This window comes from Elephas maximus, chromosome 1 (genome assembly GCF_024166365.1).
Source record: "Elephas maximus indicus isolate mEleMax1 chromosome 1, mEleMax1 primary haplotype, whole genome shotgun sequence".
In the NCBI taxonomy this organism is placed as follows: Eukaryota; Metazoa; Chordata; class Mammalia; order Proboscidea; family Elephantidae; genus Elephas; species Elephas maximus.
Genome location: NC_064819.1, coordinates 105,723,172 through 105,727,783, shown reverse-complemented (window position 1 = coordinate 105,727,783; position 4,612 = coordinate 105,723,172).

Genomic DNA, 4,612 nt, shown 5'->3' with positions numbered 1-4,612 from the left:
GCGGCCCTTTCCCATGTGCTGGTGGGGACAGGAAGCTAGGAGTTGGGCCTGATTCTGCTTAGCTTGCCTGGTAGCTCTGAGATAGAAAAAATGAAAAAGGTCAAGACCTAGGCTGGGAATGCAGGAGACCCAGGATGGGCAAGGGCCCAGGGAAGGGTGGGAACTCTAGTCTTAGGTGGGCCTCTGGCCTGGACAGCTCAGCGGCATGCAGCTCTGAAGAGGGCTCTGCCTATGCCCAGCTGCCCTTCAGCACTATGACCTTCCTACAGGGGAGGAACTGAGAAGGCCAGAGGAAACTGTGGTCAAATAATGGACTGCCCATCTCTTTCTCTTACTCGGTGCACTGACTCTACTTTGCAGGGTCCTAGGCTGCCCGTCTCCTGGGGAAGGTCCAGCTGAAGGTGAGCGATGAGGCCAGGAGGGCTAGTAACGGCCTGACCAGAGCCCTAAGCCCCAGTGGTCCCCAGGGGTGGTCAGAGACTTCATGCCCAGGCCTGTCTGGTGGTCAGTGGTGTGTTTCCACCTTGGGAGGTTTTGTGGATGCCAAAGCGGGGAGAGAGGAGGCAGAGTTTCAATTCCAGGAGGCGGAGATACAGTGTCCCTGGCAACGGTCAGGAAGAGGAGGGCCAGGAGCGAAGACAGCAGAGAGCTCTGAGCAGGGATTGGCAGGAGAGGATGGAAGGGTTCAGGAGGAGGGGAGGGGAGAAGGGAGCACAGGGGCCTGGACCAAGCATCTTCCCTGCATCCCCAGCTCCCAGGACCTATGGGCATTTAAGAAATGTTTGCTTAGTGATACAGACATAGATGAAAGAATCAGGCATCTCTTCCTGTAATGAAGGTTAGTGCCTTTAAGATTTAATTTTAAAAAGATGTAATTTACAGAGAGAGATAGGGAAGATGAAAGAGGAGAAGGAAGAAGAAGGAGAAGGAGAGGAAGGGAAGGAAGAAGGGAGGAAAATTAGGACAGTGGTGTAGCTGTGTGTGTGGTGCAAATGGTGTGTACACAGCTAACAAAAAGGTTGGCAGTTCAAATCCACTCAGTGGTGCTGTGGAAGAAAGGACTGGCAATCTGCTTCCATAAAATTGTTGTTGTTAGTTGCCATCAAGTCGAACCACCAACCTTTCAGCTAGTGGTCAAGTGCTTAGCCGTTTGTGCCACCCAGTTGACCGTAAGATTACAATCATTGAAAACTTCATGGAGCTCAGTTCTACTATGAAACACATGAGGTTACCATGAGTCAAATAGACTCCATGGCAACTTTTTTTTTTTTTAAAAAGTGGCTGTGTGTGAGTAATTCCAGCTGCTGCCACCAGGAGTTCTGCTGTCCAATGTCTGTTGCAAGGCTGGGCTGCCAGTAGGCCTTGGTCACCCAGAGTTTGGGGTGGGTTCTGCTAGTCGCTCTATTTTATGACCGTTGATGACCTCAGGGAACCCTCGGTGTGTTCAGAGAAGGGTGGGATGGGAATTTGAACCCAGGCCCTGATTTTAAGTCCTCTGCTTTGCCCACTCCCGGCTGCTGCTGTCCACCCAGCCTCAGGTCAGGCCCCCCTCCTTACAGCAGGAGTGAGAGGAGCCTGAGGATAAGAAAGGGTAAGGGGAAGACAGAGGCAGACGCAGTAGGAATATGGGATGTTGGTGCCCAAGGGTCCAAAGGTGGGAAAGGAGGAGGAAGTTTTAGAGCTAGAGGTAAACTTAGGGCACAAGGCAGCCACCCACTTAAACAATTTTACATTTTACGAAGCATGTTTCCACACCCTATTTCTTACTTCTCGCAACAGGTTAGTGAGGGAAGGGTTGTTTTTCTTTTTCCTGGAGGGGGGAACTGCGATCCAGAACCTGAAGTGACCAGCTCAGAGTCGCGCCATGAGACAGTGGCATGCCAAACTAGGCCTCCTGACTTCTGGACTTCCTCCCAGCGCATTTTCTGCTGAAATCTGGCCTAAGTCTGGCCCACAGACATGACAGGAAACCAGGGGCGTGCTAGAGGCTTCCACCCAGTCACACACAGATGAAGAGGTGAGCTCTTGGGGTGTTTCTCCACCTGCAGCTGAGCTCAGCTTCAGAACCTAATTATATACCAAATCGGGAGCACCTCCTGAAGGAAGGAACCCCGGTGGCACAATGGGTGAGCTTGGCTGCCAACTGACAGGTCGGCTGTTTGAATCCACCAGCCGTTCCATGGAATTAAAGGCTTAGCAATCATCAGCTCCCATAAAGGCTTCAGCCTAGGAAATCCTACGGGTCAGTTCTACTCTGTCATATAGGGTCACGGTGAGTCAGAATCGATTTGACAGTGCACAACAACAACAACTTTCCTGAGAAAGAAGGTGGCCCTGGCCCTGGCTGTCATAGAGCTGTGTCACTGTGTGTGAGCATGGAATGACTATTTTCCCACACTGAGTTTCCCCTTTTCTGGCTTCTTCAGACCACTAGGAAGGAGTACCTCCTCCCCGCTTACCCCAAGGTCACCCCTTGTCCACATACCGCTTACTCTGTGTCCCTCCAGGCTGTGGTCGGCTCTGGGTTGTTATATTTTCTGTGTCACAGCAGGTCCTCTTTTGCTAGGGGTCAGTGTGCTCTCAAAGGGCAGGGTCTGCCCTTTCTTTGCACTGTGGCCTTGCCACCATAGAGTAGAAGTCTCAGACTCCCCAGGTGAGGACTCTGCTGGGACCATCTGGACCCTTGGTCTCCGACAGCTTGGACCTGGAGTCCCATGTATTGGAGCTGGAGGGAGGGGAGGATGGGTATAACCTTGAGCTTCTCCTTGAGGTGGCACTGGCCTGCTCCAGAACAGCCCACACCAGGTTGAACTTTTCCAGGAGGGCTTGGGGCAGGTAGCTGTGGTGAAATTTGGATCCCCTTCAGAAGTGTCCTCAAGAGGTAGGGGACAAGGAGCCATCATCAGGGCAGAGCACAGCCAGAAGTCCTGTTAGAGGGTCTGGGGCTCTGGGTGGTGTGGACACCTCTGCCCATCTTCTGGAAGACCCCTCGAGGAACTCGGGAGCCTCAGCAACTTTTCCCAACCCCATCACACCACATCCTCACAGGAGCCTACAGAAGAAGCTCAAAAAGCTGAGGACATAGTGGTCCAGGGGCTCCATTCCTCCCTGCCTGTCTTAGTTACCTAGGGCTGCCATAAGAAAAATACCACAAATGGGTGGCTTCAAAGAACAGAAATGTATTGTCTCATAGTTTTGGAAGCTAGGAGTCCAAATCAAGGCATTGGCTCTAGGGGAGGGTCCCTTTTTGTCAGTAGCCTGGAATATTCCTTGGTTTGCAGATGGTTCCTCACATGGTGTCTTCCTGCTGTGTGTGTGTCTTTCTGCATCTGTGCTCCCTTCATGAGACACTGCTCAGAGGGCATTGGGTTTAGGACTCATTCTACTCCCATAGGACCTCATTAACATAGCAAAAGAGAAACCTATTTCTTTAAAAAGGGTCACATTCACAGGTACGGGGTTAGCACTTCAACATAACTCTTTGGGGAACACGATTCCGTCCATAACACCTCCTCGCCCAGAATGGGCTCAGGGGCAGACTAGAGGTCAGTTTCTCTGTCTGTAAAATGGGCATATTATGCCTTCTCTCCCATCCATTTCGAGTTGTCCAGGTACCTCCTGTTGGGGTTTCCTGCCTGTGCTCCCTACCCTGGGACCCCTGGCAGGGCTCTTGGCATCCCAGGATATCAGAGCTGAGAGGGCCTGAGCTCCTTCCTCCCCCGCGCCCTCCTCAACAGACAACAGCACCAAATTCCCAGGAGTGGCTCTGAGTTGATTCCAGGAGTGTCTGACCCTATGTCTACTCAAATAGCTCAGTATCAGCTCAGGGTCCTACATATCCTGGGTGCTTTATAGTCATCATCCCTTTGAATTCTTCTGAGAGTTCTTTAAGGGAGACATCATTTCCACTGTTTCCAGTGAGGAAATGGATGGAATAGTACCCAGGCCACTTGGCCAGCAGTGGAGGTCATTTCAATCACACACAACACTGGCCATGAGGCCATGCTCTCCCTGGGGAACAGAGAGGCTAAGGGCTGGTCAGGCCTCAAATGCTCCCTGAAACCCCACCTGCCTTCAGCCTGTCCTTCTTCTATCCCCCATCCCAAGGGCTCTGCAAGGATGCAACACAAAGTAGAGACAGGGAATGCTGGTTTGGGTGGGACTGGGGAGCTGTGTGGGGGTAGGACTGAGACCCCTGCAGGCCAGAGACACTTCCAGCAGCTGGGGGTTCCCCAGCATAGCCCTGACCCTCCCTCTCCCCAGAGAACCCACCCCATGGCCTCCAACTAGTCCAATCCAGGTCTTTTCCTTTCTCAGCATTTCCACCAGACGGAATTATTCCATACTCCCACTTCACACAGCCCAGAACAGGAAGAAGTCGCCATGGCTCTGGAGGCCCCACACCTGCTGCTGGTCATGCTGGTCCTGGTCTTAGGTGAGAAGCAGGGGGAGGAGGGTGGATTGAGGGGACAGGCACGGAAGGGAGGGAAGGGGGAAGCGAGGAGAGATGTGAACGTTGGGGCAAGGTGCAGGTATGGCGATGGGGCCGAGGGGTGGCTGTCTGGGTTCAGGTTCTTGGTGTAGGTGGCCCGTTCCTCAGTCTGACTCAAAG